Source organism: Sinohyriopsis cumingii, chromosome 2, assembly GCF_028554795.1.
Source record: "Sinohyriopsis cumingii isolate HCF-2022 chromosome 2, ASM2855479v2, whole genome shotgun sequence".
In the NCBI taxonomy this organism is placed as follows: Eukaryota; Metazoa; Mollusca; class Bivalvia; order Unionida; family Unionidae; genus Sinohyriopsis; species Sinohyriopsis cumingii.
The window spans coordinates 121,364,165-121,388,963 of record NC_142962.1 but is presented as its reverse complement, the minus strand read 5'-3'; the positions used below and the strand labels follow the sequence as shown (position 1 = coordinate 121,388,963).

The 24,799-nt window shown below is 35.4% G+C and overlaps 1 protein-coding gene across 2 annotated transcripts in view; it reads right to left on the bottom strand.

Annotated features, from left to right (window-relative positions):
• The window catches only part of LOC149805714 (uncharacterized), a 113,921-nt gene extending 107,528 nt beyond the window's left edge, over positions 1-6,393 (bottom strand). For both annotated transcript variants that reach the window (XM_089950388.1, XM_089950392.1), the window contains exon 1: positions 6,126-6,393. The gene's annotated coding sequence lies outside the window, so the exon portion shown is untranslated. The remainder of the gene's footprint in view (positions 1-6,125) is intronic.
• Positions 6,394-24,799: the final 18,406 nt, after the last annotated feature.

Sequence of the window (24,799 nt, the reverse complement as noted above, 5' to 3'; positions counted from 1 at the left end):
CCTCCGGAATTAACCCCTAAAACAATCTTTGACAAAGTACGTGTTGGCTTGAAAAACAAATGTCTCTGTTATTTCATTTACTTAATAAGACACTAATGACAACAAAAACCCGATAAACTACTGAAGTCAAGGAAAATTGTCTGATAAATACAGAGAGGCCTGCAGATCAGGGTATATTTTGTTTGCAGTTGGGCTGAATTTATAAGTGATTTTATACGGTATCCATAAAGTAAGAAGTTGGGCGGAACTTCAGAACTTCATTAATAAACATATTTTAATAGCAAGTGATCATTTATAGCTCCGATCACGGGCTTTCAGCGGGGAACGCTGGCCAGAAGAGGAATCAATTAGAGCTCCGATCATGGGCTTTAGAGGGGAACGCTGGCCAGAAGAATGAGAGGGCAACCAGATATTGGCTTGCCAATATTTATTAATTACAGATAATCGGACTCAGAATGGCAAACTGCTATTATTTACAAACCTGTCCTTTAATCATCATCTTGCCAAAATATTACATAGCTAAAATATAAAAAAAATAAAACAGTGAATTATTCACCTTTTCAAAATATTTGAAGCACCAACCTACACGTTCTATACGTATAGCACGTACGTCATTTCCGGGATTTTTAAAGCACTAATGCAAGAAGACAAGAACTTGCAGAACGTAAATATTTTTTTATTCTATATATTGGTAACACTTAAAAATAACTCTGTTTATATAAGATGGTCTTCTGTTTTCTTACTATATTATCTGACTGAACATGTATAACAGTGCTTAACTATTGTCAGTTCCTAACCTCATCTTTTATATGTTTACATATGTTCCATTCATAAAGTGTCATAAACTTTAAAGGATCTTGTCAAAGTAATTACACATTTTTATTTTACAAAATAATTTGTAAAGAGTATTTTTGTACTAAAGTCAATCATGAAGATGATAATATCAGACTGAATATGCCACTCTTTCTATTCATTGGAGTATTGCAAAATATAATTATTTAAACTATCTACTCGCTTACAAGTCAAATCCAGTTGCAAACAACAAAGATTATGATCTGTCATAGCATAATGCGTATGCAAACATAGGTATATTGTTTTGTATATTATGTATATTTAATTTGCATTGTTTGTTAATTAGTTTTTTAGATTTTAAATACTCATTATATGGTATGGATGATTGGCTTTGGAATTGATATTGTCCAAAATCAAGTTCATTTGTTTTACCTGACCTGTATCATTGACTTTTTTAATTTTGTAAACAGCTAATACAGAGCTAATATTTTCAATGTGAGCATGGGCTTAATATTAGGATCATTATAAATAGAAGTAAACATTTATCCTAGCCGAAGTCAATGAATTTGAGGTTTCCATGTTATTTACTATAATTTTAGTAATAGACATTCTAATTATAACTAGGATTTTATCTTGTAAACATTTGGAACTTTCTAGAATGAAATTTTATATTAGTTCATAGTATGTTTCGTTTAGAAAATGCTAATTGTGACCTTAGGTCAGGTTGAAGTCAATATAATCTTGTTACTTGAAAAAATATGTATTCGTGCTTTAAGATCTGAGCAGAATTGGTTGCATTACTGTTGTGTCCAGTATTTCATTTGGGGTGGAATTTATTTATTCAACTTATGTAATTCAAGATATTCTTCTCTGGAAATACAAAGTGCCCAACAATAACATTCTTGGAAATAGAGACTTGGATTCATAGTAAAATTCAAATAAGGATATATTCTTTGACTGTACTAGTGTGATTCAACAAAATACTTTTGGCACATCACTACGAAGCAGGCCACCACAGGCACATCAGCACTTCCAACCTTGGATTTATTTTGGAATATCACTAAAGTTTAGTCAGAACATTAAATATTTTGATTTGTATTAGAAATTATGTTATTATTTGGGATATTAATTACCAATACTGTAATTTCTTTTTACAGTTTCCACTTTATATTCTAGCGAAATAAATTATTTGTTGAATTTTACAAAACTTGTTGTGTCTCACTCTTTTCTACTGCTTATTTTAAGATAACAGAGTCATAACGATATGCTGTTTGTTCTAGTGATTACTCCTAACAAAGTGACAGACCCATATTTACAGGCGCAAGATGCGACGGCATATCTTGGTTCATGCAGTTTGCGGTTAGGTTCGACTTATAAGATGGTATGTCAGTTCTCGGCCTCTGGTCTTAATTTTAAATATATTTTTTGTCACGTAAAAGTAAAATATCAATATTTCTTAAATATCATGTAAAATACAGATTAGATAAGTAGAGGAGCATAATAGATTGTATTTGCTGGAATTAGGAATAAAAGTCTATGCTCGTTGGTAGCACGTATTATTAAGAAGAAAAAAAAAAAGAAAACAGATGTGCTCAGAGGACACTGGTATTTAAATTCAAGCGTGAATATCTTCAAATAATGAGTAAAGCTTATGCTGTATGGGACTCCCGTGCGACCACAATGTCATCCCTTCGCAGAATATGTTAGACTGGCATGCGACCACAATGTCCTCCCTTCACATATTATGTTAGAGGCAAGCGATCACAATGTGCTCCCATCACAGAATATGTTCGACTGGCATGCGACCACAATGTGCTCATTCACATAATGTTAGACTGGCATGCGACAACAATGTACTCCGTTCACAGAATATCATAGTCTGGCATGCGACCACTGTATGCTCCGTTCATGGAATACATTATAAGTGCAAATTCCGTTATCAAAGTTCATCGGATCAAAAACTGTGTGGGCATTGTTACTGAGGCCAGATAATCACTATGTAACCACCATGTAATATTACGTCCAAACACAACGTCACTAGTTAAACCCTTTATGGCATTAAACTGTTTAATTTAATACAATATTTACACTTTTCTCAACATAATGAGTTTAAATAAATGTAAAGAAAACCAGTCAATGCGGGACTGTGACAGAATCATACAATCACAATTTTATTATTATTAAAATGAAAATGTTCTGAAAAACTGAGTGTTTCACAAAATATGCCTTTCTGTAATAAACGTGACTGATCTTTAAATATCGCATAGGAAGTAATTTATTTTGTTACACTAATTTACATCACATGATTCATTATAGTAATTATTCCTGCACTATTGCTGTCAAAAAATAAAACTCCGAAAATCTGAAATTTTCTTTGTTAATGACTAATGCTATGCTACATGTGAAGACTTTAAGGACCCTCACAGTAGGACTGTAATTAAAAATTGCCTGTTATAACTGTTTTGAGGCAAATAAAGAGTTATAAACACTGTAATATGTATGTATGTGTGTGTATATATATATATATATATATATATATATATATATATATATATATATATATATATATATATATATATACATGCTTCCTACGATATGGCGGTTCTTTGATATCACGATATTCGAGGTTTTCGGTAATTTTCTGCATTCATCTCTTCCTATCGTGTGCATATTTTATATACACTGGATGACCTTAAGTTACTAGTACTGAATCATCCATTTTATTTCAGGAATATGTCGGAACAGTTGGCGAGATTGTTGTTTTAAAAATGCCCCATATTCTCCAATAAGATCTATATCTTCTTAAAATATACATCACTGTGATAGTGTCTATGGATTTTATGTAATAGTCAGATCACCTGATTACATATCAGAGTCAAAATATGAAGTATGTTAATGTTGTTTTCTGGTGGGTTCGCAATTGACATGTATTGACTTAAAATCTTTGATTTACAAGAGTTATTACTTTCCGTTGTAAAACCTGGTTTTATTTAAGCAGTGTGTGGTCGACATGTACTTTCATGCTCGTGTTGGTGTGCCCTTCTCACCGACAATCATAATGCCATCCCTCATCACAAGTAGTTACGTAACATATGTATTGTTTTAATTCTCTCGTACGTTTTTTTTTTTGTGTGTGGAGAGTACATGTGACAGAATGAAAGCTATTGAAGTACCATCCAGTTTTTCATATCGATTTAAAATTTATGGAGCATATCCATCAAGATCCTAACATTAGGACTAATATATACCATTGTAAAATTATTTTGGGGTATTACCGTAATGTCAGAGTAATGCCCCGTGCATAACCTGGAATCTACATGTCGTCTGTTATCGACCGTTTCCCACAATCATCTGATTTAAACTGGAGATTAGATGTATAGTAATATAGAGTAAAGGGCAAAGAACAACAGTTAGATAACGTATGTAATATCATGAAGGTCAGTGTCTTCATGTACTTATTCCCGTGTTGTGTGTGTGTGTGTGTGTGTGTCTCTCTCTCTCTCTATATATATATATATATATACACTGCTTTGTTTATGACTATGATAAAAATTGTAAAAGCGCTGTAGAAGGTGTGATTAAATTTTTTTAAAGAATCTCAAAGTAAAAAATGTAACGCAAAAACTCCAAAATTTTATAAAACCGTAGCTATTGGACATTTGAAAGTAAAACACTGCAACAAACCTAGGATATGTTCCATTTGTATTTACGTATCCGTTTATAACTTTGTTTGATTTACGTAATTATTTGACTGATTATGTGGAATCAGTGTTGAGAAGCTATTTCTCAAGCTGAAAAATTAGTTAATTATTAGGAGCAGGCGTCATAATGTACAGTATTCAAGATATTTTAAGGTAACGTTGATTAATTTTGGCAACGTGGCCTCTCATTAATTTCTTATGAATTTTCTTAAGGAATTATCATAAGTGTTTAGTAATTTGAGATAATAAACAAGTGTGTATTAGGCGTATGGATCAACTTTGTTCTACGTGGCATGAACGACCAATCTACGGCATAGAAAGGCGAAATTTCCCGTGCAAGTATGAAACTAGAAATTATGGTCGTAAATTTCTCAATAAATTCCCGTTTTCTTAAACACGAATTCATAAATTTTATAAATGTTCTGTGGTTTTGAAATTCAACAACTTTAATTACAATAAAGGTATCAGAAATGGTTCTTATGCTTCCTGAATCAACATCCGCTTTTTCAAATATCTCTTAGTTTCCTTTCAGATAAGCAAATGAAAATATCTCTCAGACATTTCTACCCCATCCCACCCCAAGGTATGAATTTCTTCTGACTTTTCTCCATATATCTATGATAACCAGTTAATGTTTGCGAGATTCTATCTGGACTTTTTTTATGGGCCAGTCTATTAAGCATTAATTAATAATAAATTATGAGGACATTATTATAACCTTTCAATCCCACTCCCGTCCCCCCCCCCCTCTCTCTCTCTCTCCGTGAATACCTGAAATTGTTATCAGCACAAACTTACGTGTGAAGGTATATGGGTTACATTAACAACAGAGGAGTATGTTTAGATTAGTAGAACTGTGTAATCTATTTGAAGAGGTGATAATAACAGAATGTACTTCGTTGTGCAGTATCATCATTTGAGTCCAATGAATAACCTGTTGTCATAGTGACAGAAAAAGCAGCCAGACGCAGTTTTATTTATATATCATCTTAGATTTAAATCAACCTGGACCGAATGTGTAGGAGGAAAGGACGGTGAAAATACACTCATCTTAGTTTTCACAAAAAGATACAGACGTATGATTACTTCTGGCTTGAGCAATGTAATCTGATTAATGTTTGAAGAAGACGAAATCAATATTTGTGAGAAATAATTCTTCGTCTACAATGCAATGAACTGGTTTTTAGTCGATGATGGAATAAAGCGACCAAGTCAGAGCTACTGAGCATAACAAAAGGCCTATGATAAGATATCACAGCTCAGTAGTGAAGATGTATGTATGTATGTATGTATGTATGTATGTATGTATGTATGTATGTATGTATGTACGTACTATGTATGTATGTATGTATGTATTGTACTGTATTGTATTGTATTGTATGTATGTATTGTATGTATGTATGTATGTATGTATGTATGTATGTATGTGTGTGTGTGTGTATGTATGTAACTTTTGCTACAGAAAATACCACTTTTTAAAAAACAATAGCACAGAGATTTCACTGAAGATGTTGATCTGTAAAACTAACGCCACACAATGCTGGACAAGCTTTATTTTAGGATGAGTAAGAGAGAAAGGAAACATCTGTTATAATTATTAGATAATAGATAATTATTAGATAATAGTCTTACCTTCAGAGAGAAATTCCTCATTCACAACTCCTGAGCAAACAAGTGTTTAAAGTTGTTCTGTTCAGCGGCTAGTATGTTTCCCTTCGTATTTCCAAACTTCAAGGACTTGAACAAATTATTGTTCTCGAACATCAAAGTTGCGTTGGGTGGTGAGAAATGTTATTAATTAGGTTGGACACTGTACCAGAAAAGGCGTTGGAGAAGATAAATTGATATGCACAAGGCTGGCTATATCGGTAGTATACAACCCGCGAGCGAAAAGCTGATGCATGAAATCTTACCGAATACACCAAGCGAGCTTAGATAACGCGCCAAAACCAACACAAGCGATATCGGGGTAAATATGGCGAGCTTGAAAAACGTCAGATACGGTAGCGAAGTTAAGGATAATGGAAGGGATAAATGAGGCTTACAAAAGTATTGGCAGATCCGTTTCTGACCATATATATATATGCATGGACGTAGGTTGTTGTTGTTGTTGTTGTTCTAGGGTTTAACGCCATTTTCAGCACAAGATAGGCTATACATGGCGGCCAGTATAACTGGTGGAGGAAGAACCCTGGAAAACCCAGGGAAGAACCACCGACCCACGAGAAGCTACTGGCAGGCTTTCCCACTTACTCACGCTAGCCGAGCCTTGGACTCGAACCCACGCAGACGGAGGTGAGATGGCAGTGATCTGGAACGGTGAGCGCTTTAGACCACTCGGCCACTCGGGGCCCCCATGGACGTAGGTAACCAGGGCTGGCACCTTCAAATGAATTGAAGTAACAATTGTAACCTTAATGTTCTTAAGCCCCACACATTTCATCTCATTTGCTATAAGTAAAACAGTAAGATAAAAACGTATATCTTCATGAAATCGCTTGATATTTAATTAAGCTTTTGTTTTCTTTTATCTTTATTGGAACTTTAAAACCATATGCCGGTAATAAAAGCTTTAAAAATATGTATGTACAGAATAAATGTAGATTAGAATGAATTAGAATGCAGAATTAAACATGTATATAGAGAAAACATAAATAGATATAAAAGGTGTTTAAAAATCACAAGATTTTCTTTTTAGAGAGAGAGAGAGAGAGAGTAATGATCTATTTATTCTCAGAACAGAAGATTTGTGAACATTTATTTTATCCATTTATTCAACAATTGTTACCTAGTCACCTTTAAATCAGCCACGTGCATCAACATATTTAAAATCCGGCTGAGACTGATTTCAGAACACATCTTTATACTGTTTGCAAAGTAGTAAATATGTATCGGTCTCTTGCAAGTTTCATGTAACAATAGATCATAAACACCGCTTGTGGATGCTACATTTTCGTAACATCCACCAAGCTTTGAACGAAATACTCTTTGTGGTTAATCATTGGTAACAAACACTTTAATTTACATTTGATTTAATTTATATTTGATTTAAGTTGTGATTGAGTTGATTTGATTGTTTTGGGGTTTTGGAGTCTTTTTATTTTCTTTATGTCAATATAATGCAATTTTGTTTACTAGGAATTTGATATTTTCCAGAAAATTCAGTTTGATCTGAGTTTTCCTTAGATACCTAATAATAGAAACACTTGTTTCTATTTTTGACATAGTTCCTGGCCTTGATTGAGGATCAAGTAAACAACTTTTTCTAGTAGTAAAATGATTGGTTCTTATCAAGGACATACAGGAGCTATGTGACTTTTACATGTAAACATGATCACGTCGTCCTCTATTTCGCAATATATTTCGCAATTAGGCATTTCCGAAATTGCGAAATACTTAGTATTAATAGCGATGTTAGAGAGAGAGAGAGAGAGAGAGAGAGAGAGAGAGATCTGGATCTGAGAGTCCAGGGCTTTTTAAACACTTGATGTCAAGTTGTTTTCTTCTGTTGTGACCAGAAATGAACTTTTGAGTTTTTGAGTTATTAGTTAATTTTTCTCCAAAGTATTTGGACTCTCAAAGATTAATTGGTTTCTCTGGAAATATTATTGTATTCATGCAGAATTCTTGAACAGGGACATTTAGTGAAAATTCTGTTTTGATTTCCAAGACCGGAGGATAAATTGTGTTTGTACAAGGAACTGTATACGTCAACACAGTACAGGCTACGGGATACGTCATCGCCTTCCATCTTGGATTCTTCGTCGGGACTCAAACTTAAAATCATTAGAACATTTCAATATTAGGACTGCATAGCAACTTTATTCGTGGATTATTCTTGTATTAATTTTGGATTTGATTCTGGAAACCGTAAGTTCTCATATTTTTATTTTTATTTTCACAGTAATTTTCCAGGGAAATAAATTATTAATTATATTTTTCAAAGCTTGTTGTTTTCACTCTTTCTTGTGTTACTGTTTATCTGAGCCTAAATACGTAACAAATTTCCAAATACTCCTGTCAAAGAAATCTCACGAGTTGTATTATTAACAACTAACACTTACTCATAAAAAATTAAAAAAATCAACGACATGTATAAAATAATCTTGGTTTAGAGTCGGCAATCTGACAAAATGCCAGAAGATAACTTAAGATCCGAAAATCGTCCGAACCCGGATACACACAAATATTTGGATTCAAATGTAACTGAAAAGTCAAAACATAAATTGGCCTATTTATGTTTTTGTCAAAACTTGCTTTAAATAGAGAATATTCACATTATCACGTCCGCGAGAGAAAATGCACGACTGACCTTGACTTTGACTACACGACGGGAATGAAATATGCAATTAATGGAGAAAAAAAACGTGGATAGTTACGATGAAAAAGAATGCCTTACATCTCTAAAATTAAGAGAAAAACAACTCCCATTTTATTTGACCACGATGCCAGTCCAAAGTTTTACACAGGGTACAGGATGCACACCATATAGCACAAACATGTCACATACACTGGACATTATAAGATCTCTTGGCAAAGATCAATAAAGTAAATATAGAAGGAGGAAACCGGCCTATGGCATTTATTAAGGGAGTACACCCACCAAAATCATATCACGGGAAAGGAAAATCGGGGAATCTGAGACCAGGAACCCTGACAAGTACTATCCTATCGAAATCGTAGGGAAATAGATATATTCCATTCAAAATATATATATACATAAATTTTGTAATCTAAATTCTTTTTGAGTTTTTACGAAATACCCACAACAATAGACTTTAGAGGATTATGTCAACATAAAAAATTCCTTCACAAACGTTCGGCTTAATGGGGGACACCTCAACGACTGCCAGTTAAAGAAGTAAAGTAGCTGGGATCCAGAGAGGGGCCCACATAACAAGATATAATATGTGGCGAGATAGCGGGATATGAAACTGGCAGAGCATAAAGCATTAGGAACTGAACACAACCTCTAGTCGGTAAAATAGCTCGCATAGAGCTGCTGTTTTATGTATTTAACCCAGATCACTAACGTTAAACGTAAGTTGTTCTCTCTCTCTCTCCCTCTATATATATTGTAGTAAATTTAGAGTATGTGCACTTGGTTGTAGTGCCCCGTTTTAAGCAATTCTTAGATTTGTGTGATTACTTGTTTGATTATTGGAATTCGGCGCCATGGAAATATTCCTGGCCCGAACTAATGAGCTAATGAATAGGAGCAAACGTCACGGGGTGAAGTGTTAGTGTGTTTCCATGATGTCCTGGTTCACTAGTAGTGAATTCCGACCAAAACCGAATGAATGTCCCTGTCGTAAAATAGTACATATTAAAATCTAGTGGTATACATTGGTAGCGTGACTGCAAGGACAGTACTTACAGTATTAAACCGGTAAATTACACAAGGGAATAAATAAAAAGGGACTTGACAGACACCGTTTATGTCGCCATGTGGGCGAATATGGTGCAGTTATATCGGCGAAATGTGCCTGGAAAGCATACATTGACTGGCCTAAGGTGGCGGAGTTAAAATAGTTCCCATTGTTAGGGAGTACTCATATATGTTCTAAGGCGTGAACGGTTGGTGGTACGGAAACATAATGAAGCCAAAACACGCAGATGTACGGTTGATAGATAGTTGGCAGTTTGGTTTATCTGTGGTCTTGCATTAATTAGAGGAAAATTTAGAACGGACATGTCGGGCTTTCTGATTTACAACTGAGGTTGTATGGAAGTCTTTGGAAAGTCGGGGAAACTTATGACTTCTAGCGAGAATCGCGCCAGGGTTTGACAACCGCTCGGTCAAGTAAATACCCGTGTGCGTGTAACAATATATATAGAGAGAGAGAAAGATTTTTTTACTATATTCACTGTATTGCGCAATATAGTTTTCTTGAATAAAACAGGCCTTCAGACTCTTCACATTTTCTACCCCTTAAAATCCATAACAAAAAGGCTCGGACTTGGTAATATTCCCGACTATCAATTTTAATACTATATGTAGCATGGTTAGTTGTACGTGTGTGTATGTGTGTGTGTGTGTGTGTGTGTGTGTGTGTGTTTCAGCTGTGCGATGAGTTGCATACATACAACAGTAGTAGGCCATTGAAACGTATCAGGGAACTAAATAATACATTCAGGGCCAGATTTAAGGCTTTAGGGTTCCGGGACACTTAAGATTGGAGGGTGCAAACCCTTATGTACAAATACATCCTAAAAACAGTCCTTTGTCCTTTATATGTACATACTAATTATAGCTATATTGATCTGACTATCCGATGGTATAGAACTTTATATGGTTTATTTAAAACATGTAATTTATCCAGGGCAATCGAGGTAGGCATGACTGATGGGGGAGAGCCCCAGGCACGTACTCCCCGTGCCTCCCCAGTTAAACCGACCTTAATTGCACATTCATATATAAAAAGTTTGCGACCGGGATAGCGCAGTTGTCAGATACTTGCTTTGCTCCCGTCTGCGTCCGATATTTGATCAGGTGTACCAGCACATGCGAGGTAGGTTGTTCCCGGGTACGTGGTCGCCCTAGCAAAGTCTGGTTCCCCTTCGTCAAACATCCACCTGCACCAACGCGAGTATTCAGAAGGGTTTAAGTTACCGTATATACCGGGTCAAAAGTTAAGTCAAATTGAAAACTGTACAGACTTAGATCTGCCATCGCATAAACCCCTATCAATACCTTGTTAGATACGAAAATAATGATCAAAACTTGCTCATTTCAAATTCGTTTCGATTTTGACAAAACGCTGTTTATGTTCTGCCTATCATTGCTATTGGAAACATATAAATAGTTATGGAGATGATATGGGATAGAGGATGCGCTATAGTGATCTAAGAGAATTGATATTAAATATGACCCTACTAGAATCTTGTTGACTTTAAACATGATCCTATGGGGATCGATAGGAATTAAACATTAAGTATCACCCTTTGAGTATTAAACATTTAATATGGACCTATGTCTTATAGACTCTTTGGAAGATGCAACATTAAAAGCGTCTATACCTAATAAATGAGATGATCTTATGGAACTTATTTGGATTCAACGTGGTGAAACTCTACGAGTCAACACTTACCTTGACTGATCATGACTTATCTGAACTCGCAAAAACCTACAAGGTGGTGGGGTGGGGCTAGGATGTAAAGTAGGAGGTAGAGTAATGAAGAGTATCATACACACACACACACACGCAGTACTTATCCTTATCAAACCAAACAGGAGGGAAAGCATGGATAGGTAATGCTCACTCACACTTTTGTGAATTGTCCAACATGTCACAACAATACCATAACATATAAACAGTACATGACCAGTATTTGCTGGGCTACTAAGGCAGACAAAGAAACAGACTCATTTGATTACTCACAAACCAATGCACTTCTCCATCCCGAGATGAAGCAGGATACATTAATAAGCATTATAAAATCAAGGCTACTGCGAAGTCTTTTCCAAACCCACCACGTATTAACTTGAACCCATACGACATATCCACAACAGACTAATTCATTCTAAAATATTTAACATCGTCCATGGCCTTAGAAGCCCACTGGCCATATGCTTGATACAAGCTACATTTTGGCTCGGGAAAATTAAAGTTTGCAAAGTACTTGCCTGAGGGCAAGTTAAACAATTTAGAAGAAAGTCAGGCTGAGAGAGAGAGAGAGAGAGAGAGAGAGAGCGATCGTGTTCAGAGCGTAGTGCAAGTTTCATACTCTGTGATATATCAACAGTACATATATCAGCATTTTTTCTCGTTTATATGTACCGCATCCTTCAGTTGACCGTAGCTCAAGAACCGCGAGAAATACCGGTAAGTGTAAAGTACACTGATGTATGTGCACATACCTGATAGCACGGAAAGTCACATTTAAAAAAAAAATTGGCGAGATCAATACCTAAATCATCAGTCAGTATCAGTACAGGTTTGGTGGTGATTTATTAGAGTACAATAATCATATCTATTTGTAATAAATATATTCAATCTTCCTACAGTTGATTGTACTCAGCTACATTCACGTAAACAAACTAGAGCACACCGAATTCTGAGAGAGCTTGGAATATAACGTCTGCCAAGTTTCAGTACAATCAAAGAAAAGTTTAGCTTAGTAGGTTTTGTGAAAAGTGGACAGGTGTATGGACAAACGGACGGTCCAGTAGACGTCAGTGATGGGGCATGAAATAGAAAACCCAATGCGAATTGGAAAAATGTAACAAGCGTCATATAAATATTGACAGAAAATTTTCGTTATGCAATCGAGATAGGATTTAGGTAAAATCAAATGAAGATTAAATGTACTCTTGAATGAAATTACCAGTAACTTACTCCCAGGGCCGGATTATGAGGGACCTAAGACCAAGGGTTAAAATTAGGGGTTAGGTTACTTTGATATGAAATGGAGGGCTTAAACGAAGGATTACAAAATTTGATTGCCTAACGTTATATGCTCATGGGTTATTTCAGCCCTGACATACTATTACCAGCAGCGTACGCATGACATGCTATTACCAGTAAGGTACTCATGGAATATTATTACCAGTAATGTATTCCTGGCATGCTGTTACCAGCAAGGTACCCCTGACATGCTATTTCTAGTAACCTACTCCTGACATGCTATTACCAGCAGCGAACTCCTAACATGATATTACTAGTAACGTACTCGTGAGATGCTATTTCCAGCAGCGTACTCCTGACATGCTGTTGCAAGTAGCGTACTCTTGACATGCTATTACCAGTAACGTACTCGTTAGATGTTATTACCAGCAGCGTACTTCTGACATGTTATTACAAGTAGGGTACTCTTGGCATGCTATTACTAGCAATGTACTCCTGACATGCTATTATTAGTAATATTAACCTCCTTCTGAACTGAATCTCGGATAAATTGCACTATGGACCTTGTACTCACGAAGGAAAAGATGACGCATATTTTAATGTAATATAGACTTCTCAGAATACCTTTTTATGTTGGCAATGAGACAATATAAGAGGGGGTTGTACTTTTAGGCAAGCATCATATTTTTCTCTGATTAGTCTACAGTTAGAGCAGAAAAGAATGTATGAAGGAAAACCCTTCTTCAGCATCTAAGACATTAGTGTTAAACCATAACGACTCAATTCCATACTTTGTACAGCCTTAATCAGAAAACAATAATCCTCTACCCGTATAGTGCAGTAGTTGTTGTTGTTGTTGTTGCTGTTGTTGTAGGGTTTAACGCCATTTTTCAGCACACGATAGGCTATACATGGCGGCCAGTATTAATGGTGGAGGAAGAACCCGGGAAAACCCCGGAAAGAACCACCGACCCACGAGAAGCTGCTGGCAAGCTTTCTCACATATCCACATTGGCTGAATCCGAGACTCGAACCCACGCAGATATAGTGGAGTAGTGCAGTAAGTTGTGGAATAAATAGATCAAATAGCAATGTTAATGAAATTATAAAATGTCACAGCAAAAAATAAAAACAAAAAATGAGGCGATCTGACTGCTAGGTTTATACAAACTATCAACAAAAAGCCATATAAGGAAATTAACAGAAATTCCGACAGAATGATGTCTCGGCAAAACATGCAACGGTTATTATTTATGTATCAAAGTCACGTGTCAACAGCTCCGAACTCTGGCTTTATGCTAGACTTGCTTAATATTAAATATGATTACAACTTGATTGAGTCTCTAATTATGTATTTCAATGTTAATCCCTTTCCCAATAAGACAGAGCGGAAATAAATAAACTTTTTATGAACGTGTAGAATCATTTGGTCGACTGGAACTGAACATGATAGCGATTTTACTAGATTTAATACATTCTGCCAGTCTACCCAGCAACAGTTCTTTCACACACAAAACAAAAACCTGATTCAGCATTGTTTGCACAATGATACGACATGATTATTTTAAGACACTGCATGGTAGACAGAAAGTGTAACATTTTGATTACAGGCTTATTGTGGCATATTGTTTGATCGTAGCCTTTTAAAGTGGGTATGAAAATTGAATTTTTCATTTCTACAGCATACAGGTACTCGGATCCAGTAATATGCAACAAGATACAACCAAAGTGTAACACTTCTGCTGATGTTATTTGGACTACCGTCTCCATTTCCACCATGATTAAGCCAGCGTACACATCTTCCTGTTGAAGTTACAAGAACTACCGTCTCCAGTTCTGTCATGATTAACCAAATATTTACATCTTTCTACTGGTGGTAATCAAATTATCGTTTCCATTTCTGCCATGATTAACCAAATATTGACATCTTTCTACTGGTGTTGATCAAATTACCGTTTCCATTTCTGCCATGATTAACCAAATATTGACATCTTTCTATTGGTGTTCATCAAATTACCGTTTCCATTTCTGTCATGATTAACCAAATATTGACATCTTTCTACTGGTGTTGATCAAATTACCGTTTCCATTTCTGCCATGATTAACCAAATATTGACACCTTCCTACTGGTGTTCATCAAATTACCGTTTCCATTTCTGTCATGATTAACCAAATATTGACATCTTTCTACTGGTGTTCATCAAATTACCGTTTTCTGCCATGATTAACCAAATACTGACATCCTTCTACTGGTGTTCATCAAATTACCGTTTCCATTTCTGTCATAATTAACCAAACGTTTAGACATCTTTCAGTTGATATTAATCGGACGTACATTTCACTTTCTGCCATGTTTTACCAGCGTGTAGACATCTTTCTCTTGATGTTTATCGGGCTTACTCTCAATTTCTACCATGAAATGCCAACTTTATACAGCTTTCTGTTGATGTTACTCGGACTTCTGTTTTAATCTTAGTATTTACCAAATCTGGACATCTTTCTACTGACGTTACTAGGACTTCTGTTTTAATCTTATGATTTACCAACGTTAGACATCTTTCTGCTGGTGTTACTATGACTTCTGTCTTAATTTCTGCAGTGATTTACCAGCGTGTAGACATATTATTTTTATGTTAGGGCTTACGTCCTAATCTCATGATTTACCAACGTTAGACGTCTTTCTCTTGATGTTACTCGGACTTCTGTCTCCAAAGTAATGTATTATCGGGTCATTTTATCATATTTTGACCATAAATGTGCATAAGATAACACCCGTATATATTAGTGACATATGTGATTATATATTTTGCTTTATATGTACATTTCTTACTCCAAGGTTCATGCGTTATCTATCCATGTCTGTTTTATGTGTCATTGACTGATATGTATGTATGTATATATATATATATATATATATATATATATATATATATATATATATATATATATATATATATATATATATATATATATATATATATATCTTGTTATGTTTAATCTCCTTAAGGTAGAAACAAAAGACGAATGAAAACAATTCAAAAAGAAATATTGATATATGGAAAAGATGCAACTCCAGTCCAAACATAAACAGCAAATACATTAGCAAATTAGAATTACATTATGAATTAAAAGTACATAGCTGTACATATAATTATGGCGGCGATTCCCCTCCATCCTACCATAACTACATTTTACATGATTAGTGTTTCGTTAAATGACTTAACATTAGCCAAAAACTAAATAATAGTTTTTATTCCGATACATCATCTATAGATAGATTGGTAGCCTTTAGCGTGCCGTATATTTCGGTATTAGATTAATGGCATACACCATAAAAGAGTTTGTTGTTGGGGTTTTCTTTGTTGGGTTTTGTTATTGTTGTTGTTTTTGTTGTTTGTTTTTTTTAAAATCATCTTTCATCTCATGATGGGATCAGGCATGCCTCCCACAAATGACCTGGATAAAGAATTATTATGGGTGTAGTGTGTGTGCGGTGATTAACAACAATATCATGCATGGTTTGACTTGGTTCTGCATAGGCGACCTCTCGTGGATACTAAGGCATCCAATGCTACATTATATGTGTCCAGTTTTAGACCAACGTTGATTGTGAAATATCGTATGTACCCGCTTATTACGTTCTATCTAACTGCAAACTGCACAGACCCAGATATACAGTTGCGTAATACGCCTACACTTATGGGTCTATACAGTTTGTTAGGACTAATCACTAGAACAAACAACTTATGCAACCATGCTCCGGATCTGATAACAGTTAGACCCGATTTATATGCATGTATAGTCTGCAATATATATCAGTAAAAATAAAGTACATACTACTGCAGCATGCTGACCCAGTTTGTAGTAAAATTCTGCCGTCTAATTTATATGTAGGAAATATTTACGACACTGCCATAATACATATCCCGGTATTATTTTAAGTCAACAAATATTTCAACAGATCAATTTGCATTTCACATTGTTCTTCAGCCTCTCATAACTGGATTCAAAATATCCTTTTCTCTATTCCAACTTTTCATTTATGAGAATACACATTTTATCTTTCGTGTATTTACTTAAGTAAAATGTATGAAGCTCTGAAAATCATATAGTTCAAAATTACAATTAATGTATTAATACTGCATTATACGAAAGTCAGATCTCTCTCTCTCTCTCTTTCTCTCTCTCTCTCTCTCTCTCTCTCTCTCTCTCTCTCTCTCTCTCTCATTAGAAATGTTAGTATTTAATCTCTTCAACAAAAAATACAGATGCAGGCACTTAAAACTTTAGCTTTCGAATTTCAAAGAAAGAATACAGATGTGACTGGAGAACTAAGGAGAAGCCAAAGACTTCCATAGCGGTGAAATAAGGGAAGGTACACTATAACAGAAAGAGTTCAGACATTATTTTGAAGTTAATAAATATAGCTGTCTGTACAACAAAAGGAAAAGAAAAGCGAGGAAATTGATCAACACTGAAACATAAGGAGGTGCTACGTACATATATCCCTTTATTATTTATGAAATTTTAAATATGTATTACTAATTGTGAATGACTGGAGACTGGTCTAATTAATAATTCATTCACAGATTGGTAATTGCCTCGACATGTCCTTGGGAATGGCACGTGCTACCATTTCAACGGCATGATATAGTCAACAATCTGTTACAAGCTGCCGTTAAAAACCAGCAAAGAACAAATTCTCTTTTGATGTTGATATAATTTTAAGGTAAACATAAAACTCATAATATGAAGTAGGTTAATATTTGTGTAACAACATTTGTTAAAGAATTTAACATGTTACCCTTGACCATCCGTCCGTCGCACAGTGGCTGTGTTTTTTTGTGTTCAATTCAATTGAGCCTTCGAGTCACGAAAGGCAGTATACAGACGTGCTTTGGTGAATACAACAGTATATTACAAAACATTGGTCACTGAGACCTAAATTTGACTCTTCCGTGAGTTCATTTAAGTTGTGTCTTTAGAGTGATTACCAGGGTCGGATCAGGTCAAGTGTTCTTCTTTTTTTACAAAATGTCAAAACGGTTCTGACTTTCCTCCAACGGGCACCAAAGTAAAAGTCTGTGTCTATTTACTCAAAGTGTGCATAATGCCCAATAAACGCCCGCAAGAATAAAACGATGGTCAAATTTCAAGGGACAAGTGTATGTGCGTTTGTGTGTGTAGTTTTTGTTTTTAGCCAGGAGGAGCGGAAAATCCCGACCCCCTCCCCCTCCGGCCCTGATTACAAGGTCATAAAAACGGATGGCGATGTAATTGTGTTCTAAGAACACATTTCCAGTTGTTAATGTTCTTTGGGGTTTAAAACCGTTATTAAGCGCAAGATAGGCTCTACATGGCGGCCATTATAATTAGTGGAGGAAAAACCCGGGAAACCCTGCTAATTACCACTGACCCACGGGAAGCTACTGGCAGCTTGCTCAAATACCAACAATGGCTGAGCCAGAGAATCGAACCCACGGGAACAGAGATGAGATTGTAGTGATGCGTGAAAACATGTGCTTTAGACCACCAGGCCGCCCTGGGTGCCCATTTTCAGTTGTACAGGTGTGCGTATGTGCGTTTGAATTATGTGACAATAATGAGAGATGCAATAAATTCAATATATAACTTTTTTTACATGAAAAAAGAAATACTGATCACATCAATTCTAACACAAACCTGATGATGGATGGTAAACATGGCTGGATCTTCGAGCAAATTACTTCTCTAAAATTTCGTGCAAAGAAAGTATAACAGTTACACAGTCGAATATGGCTATTTCTTAGATTTAATTTTAATTATATGCTATTTCAATACACCCATACGATCTCTTGTCACAAAGGATTACCACAAACCTAACCCAAATCAGTACATGTGGGAACAATCTGTACACCGTATAAATGACGTAAATTCAATACAATTTTCAGAATGTAGATGTGAAGATTTTGGAGATACAGTTTTCGCTGATCTTTCATTTGATATCTTGTGGTATTGAAATAGACTACACAAATAAATCATAAATTTGTGCAACAGAGAAAAACTGATGAACGAAATGAAAAAAAGAAAAAAAAAAGAAATACAAATTACCATAGATGTTAAGAGCATACGTAAACGCACAGGAGGACTCCAGTTTAGGCTTAATAGACTATAGTCTTAAAATAACGGGCTATGAAGCCATCCATTTAGTACGTACGCAAAAGTTTGGCAAAGCTTGACCCCTCCCCCTTCCTGTACACATTCGTACTTTTTTTTTTACACCCCCCCCCCCGCGTACGTACGCATGACGCACACCACACCCCCATTCTATATAACGGCCTATAGGTAATCCACGCAGAAACGATCAAGAATTAATAATATTAACATGTTTAATAAAACAGATAGTCAACCAACGTTTAATGTCTGGCTGCATTAAAGAAATACGCTGCGTAACTTTAAAAGGTCTGTCTAATTGTCCGCTAAACTTCAAACGCCGACTGAACTGTCAAACAGGTTACATATTAGACAAATTTTTATCGAGGTCTCCCCCCTCCCAGTTCCTATGCGTACGTACAGTATCAGTAGACCCTCCACACACTCAAGTGTATGCATTTGGGTTAACCCCCTCCATGCGTACGTACTAAATGGACGGCCCCATTTGTTTAAAAACTAACATCTTACCCTTTTATCAAAATTTATTTAATGGAAATGTTGATCCATATATATCAATCATAAAGCAACTTAGCCATGAAGGAAGTGGACAACCAGCATAAATTGTGATTATTTAACGAAATAATAATAATAATAATAATAATAATAATAATAAACCAAAATTAATATCACGACTCAAGATGAGTGGTTTCATTATTATTATAATGTTTTTTATAGATTACTTTTTAATCCCAGGTACCATAACTGAAACAATTTCGAGGCCGTTACGGCCTGTATACATTTAAACAGTGATAAAAAAAAATTAATCAGGTTTAAACAGGACGGCTTGATACGGTAAAAAAACAACAACAGCATACAGGTTGAGTTGTTAAGTTTCTATTGTTAAAGATAGGAAATGGCAGTACAAAAGGAGATTCGTTATTGACGGCCATAAAATGCACAGTCCTCAAATGAATGATTATATCTTATTTCTTTCTTGGCCTTTATAACTGCAATAAACCTACACTGGCAAACACCTGTACTGTCAGTTTCCAATACTTTGTATTTGATAAAATACATGCAATATTCAGCTGCCAACGAGTTTTACAATTGAACGTGTACTGTACCGCTTGAAGTTGCTGACCTCTCGCCCCCCCCCCCCCCATGTGTTCGAGTGGCGTCGATATTAACCAAGCAAAGCTAGCTGATATAATATGTGGTATGGATAAAAGAATCAAATTTATAGCTCTCGATCTTATTAAGCCATCTCAATTTTTAATTAATTTTTGCAGTGCTTCAAATTAGATTGAAAGAACCTCATTTATATTGAAATTTACCTTGAAAAAGTAAATTTGTTTTTTTATAGAGTCATTCAAATTCATTTATTAAAGATGTTGAAGATAACAGTGAACAACAAGCAAAATATCATTTTACCTTAGACAGAAGTGTAGTGAAACACATATATAATCAATACAATACGGTACTAAACTCTTCTCTCATCGCTGTATACTGCATACTTTTGATGAATTTGGTCGAATGTCGATAGATTCACCATCAAACACGTATACTGGAAAAGTTATAGTCACTAGATAGCCCATGGGCTTTTGTCTGAAACAATTATTAATTAATACTGTAACCACAAACGTAAAATGAATGTTACGATGTTAAAATGTTTTAGCTATTCTTAGCTAGGAAATAGCACAGCATATACCTGCAAACATGTGTTGAATGAAACAAAATACATTATTAGCACATTTCAAAATGCATCATTGAATTCAGTTCTTACTTTTTCCTACAAAATGCTGCTGAAAAGCTAGTGCGGTGTACATTTCATCCACGATTAAGCACAGAATTAAAGATTTTAAGCTAGTTAATTTACTTATATTAGGCATTTTACAACTGAGAGCAAAATAATTTTACCTGACAAAATTTTAACCCAAAAATGAGTGTTTCTGGTCTAAAGGATTACATTTATGGAAAAGCAGGACACAAAAGTCTTAAAATAAAAAGTATAACAGTTAAACTTCCACCATCGGAGGAGTTAGCAAAATCAGTCATCAATCAATCCAACGTCTCAGCAACCTTTTTATAAACGAGCAAAATGACAACAAGTGCTTCTGGCTTATAACCTACACTGCAAATTATATCCTATAATGATAGCGATTTTAGACCGTGAAAGATTAAGGAGACTGAAAATGATAGAGTCAAAGGGGTCAGACAGTATAAAGGTGATAGAAATACAGCGTATCATATTAAGTTATGAGCTGAGTGCATGTTAGCATGGCAGAGACCACATAAATCTTTGATGGGAGCACCATTCAACTTGTCCTAAAAATGTCTAGGTATGTTCTTATTGACTCTGGATACCGAAAGTTGTCCCTTTGAGAGTCACTAGGGTCCCTTTGATAGACACAAGTGTCCCTTTGACAGTCACTAGTATCCGTTTGACAGTTACTAGTGTCCTTTTGACAATCACTAGTGTCCCTTTGACAGTCACTAGAGTTCTTTTGACAATCACTAGTGTCCCTCTGACAGTCAGTAGTGTCCCTTTGACAGTCACTAGTGTCATAAATGTTATCCGTTATGTCACTGTAAAGGTTTTATGAGACTGTTTTCAACATGAGGATTTAGTATTACTAAGGAGCAGTCTCATTGTATCACTGTGACGGGTTGTTATGCCGTCACTGCGGTAGGTGTGGGGTGGGGTGCTTCCAATATTCATTTAATCTATTATAGAAGTCCCACCCAGGCTCGATTTTGGTTGGAAGTATAATTAGTGAAAGATAGATGTAAAGCTTAGATTCCCCAGTCAGCAATGCCGACGGTTAAATGATTGAATATACAAAAAAGTGAAATTCAACTAATAACAATTTAATGAAAATTCAATAATCAAATGGTTGAAATCTCCCAAGTACTCTCCAAACCGCTCGACCCTGTGATAGCCTATTGCATCATTTGATTTGTAGTGTGAGATACCTTTCCACCTGTCCTTGTATTCTATTTATCTGTGTATTCTTCTCTCCTATTCCTCCAAATCCTTCTCCTCTTCCTGCCGACTTTCTCCAAATTCCTTCTCCTCCTCGACTTCTCTATACCCTTCCTTTTCCATCTTCTCCTCCTTGACTCCTTTTCCTCCTCCTCCTCGACTCTCTACCGGCTAGACTTGTGGACTCCGACTGCTCTGCTAGTCGCACTTCCGTCTCCCCTCTTAGAGACTCAGGACTCATTGAACCGGAAGATCTGTCCTCCAAAAGCTTCCTGTGAAAACACAAGGACGGTACAATATTTTCCCAAGCCCTCTCATCTCACACTACACCCAGCCTATCATCAGATAACGGCTAATAAATTCTTTGGTCACGCATTCATTCACATCAAAATATTCATACGTTCTTGCATGGTAAAGCAATATCCTAATAAAAGCACGGTAACAATTACTTCTCATACATACCTCAATAAATTGCGTCACAACAGTACATATTCCTAATCCCATTATACTATACAATATCACAACAATCAGATGCATTTCTTTGCATTACAGCTCATACAAAGTACACAAATATTCAAATACCCATTCTCTGATATATCAATACATCCGTATTAAAGATCACCGGCCATACTCCAACATTTTCCTATTTATACCAGATTTGCATTGCATGATTAAAAATAGTATACTCGCACACAAAAAAAAAAATTATTAAGTGTAAAGAAGAAATAATAATTTCCTCGAAATAGAAGTGTATAACACTGTTACTGCCCCTTAGTTACGATTTCCCACGTACAGAGGACGCAACCGGAAATGACGTACATTTATCCCTACAAGACGAAGTACATGCTTCTTGTTGTCGAAAAATAAAACACTATAAACTATGGATAGAGAATATTTTAGATGAAACTAGTGAAAACTAATTTACTGTTCAGCCTTATATCGGTATGCGTGCACGACGCACTAGATTGTGTCGCTTTCAAAACTGTTCCATTGTTTCAATTTATTTAGAAAATTCCCGTTAATACAGGTAAAAAGAATCAATGCTGGCTTCCCTGTGTCGGCAGACTTTATATAAAAAAAGATGAAAGAAATTGGAACACTTAAAGAATCCAAAGGAACCAAACTTTATTTTATTTTGTCAGCCGACTTCAGAAGAAAAATTCGGCACACTAAAAAGATACCACAGTCAAGTTTCCGGGGTTGGTTTGCATTGTAATAAAATAACCCGTGTATTTGATATCCTGTCGGTAAGTTTAAACAATGAGTTTATTGCTCCATGCCAGTTGTGTTTATCACTCGGGCTTCTATTTGTCTGCCATATGTAATCATAACTGATGTTTGCAGGGCAAATATTATACACAATAATAACTTGCTTTAATAATACTTTTGTAACCCATGCTAGCAAAACGATTATCATTTGCACTCACATTGAATGTATTTTAAAATAATGACTTTTTTTAATTTCATCATTCTTTTGGTTACATCCGTATGCAACACAGTGCACCATATTTGTTGTACAAAAGCACGATCGTACGATGTATCACATAGACATTTACGTGGGGAAATTAAGCACTTGAATGGCTAGCTTGAATAGAAGGGATAAATGTACGTCATATCCGGTTTTGGCATGCGGAAACTACCGATTGTTTACGGAGATTGCTGAATAATTTTTTCATTTTATAAAGCGGAGTTTTAAGTCTAATTAAACATTTTTATGGTGTGCATACACAACCAATGCATTTTGTTTAGAACTATAATAATATCACACGTTTGTACAATATAGGTGGCCGGTGACCTTTAACTACTCTTACACACTTCAACCATTTTCCAAATTCACAATTCAAGCACGTGTAAAATCTAATATATCACATGAATAAATGCTATGAAGTAACCTAATAGTGAATTACAAAATTAATTCTGACAACAAGCTAATAATCTACATAATTTTCTACATAAAATACTCAAACTCATTTCTCAAATACGCATGTAAATTAAACACTACAAAGGTAATTCTATGTACTAAACGATCCTAGTAATTAAGTATACATACTACACATGTTTATAATGCTGTAATGTTCTGCAAAAATCAAGCAAATAACTTACTGACGTTTACGAAGCTTTGTCTTTCCTTAGAATCTCATCTCTAAGTTTTACCGCCAAATTATCAGTGGCTCACTGGGAGTAACCCTATATTGCTCATCAATTCCTAGGCATGACTAAATTTTCGCTTGCTATTTAGAAGTTATAATTCAGATCGAAATTGTTATCATACCGTCCGTCTCAATTCCCATTGGATGTATCTTTGATTCTATCCAATCAAATTTAGCAGACAATGTCCTTCTCGCTGTCTGTCCACGTGGGGACATTTAGAACATGCTCCGGTCTTAAGGATTCCTCTTATCTTTGTAACACATAGTTGGGAAGACGCTCAATCTAAAGCCTGTGCCGATCCAAGTGTCGGATCTTTTCTCTGGTCATGGTTACCTTGCGTAAGAGATTAACTCTAGCCTGCGGCATGTTCAGACATCAAACATGACTTGTAATAATAATACCTTAGCTTGTACACGACTTACCAACTGGGGTTGAGCAAACGTGACAATGATAAACTGGTTTTCCTAATTTGGCTTGTTGTATTTCTATCTAATACTAGGACATCTTCAATAAGTGTTCTCCTTGCAAATGGTAAAACCTTTTGGTATTTGAAAAATAATTTCCTTCTCAACATATTTCAATTGTTATTTAGCTCGTATTTTCGAAATGGTTACCAAATGCAGGACAATTCACCATTTTTAAAAAGTCTAACTCTAAATCATTGTCAGCTTCTTGTATCAATTTTTTTTGTA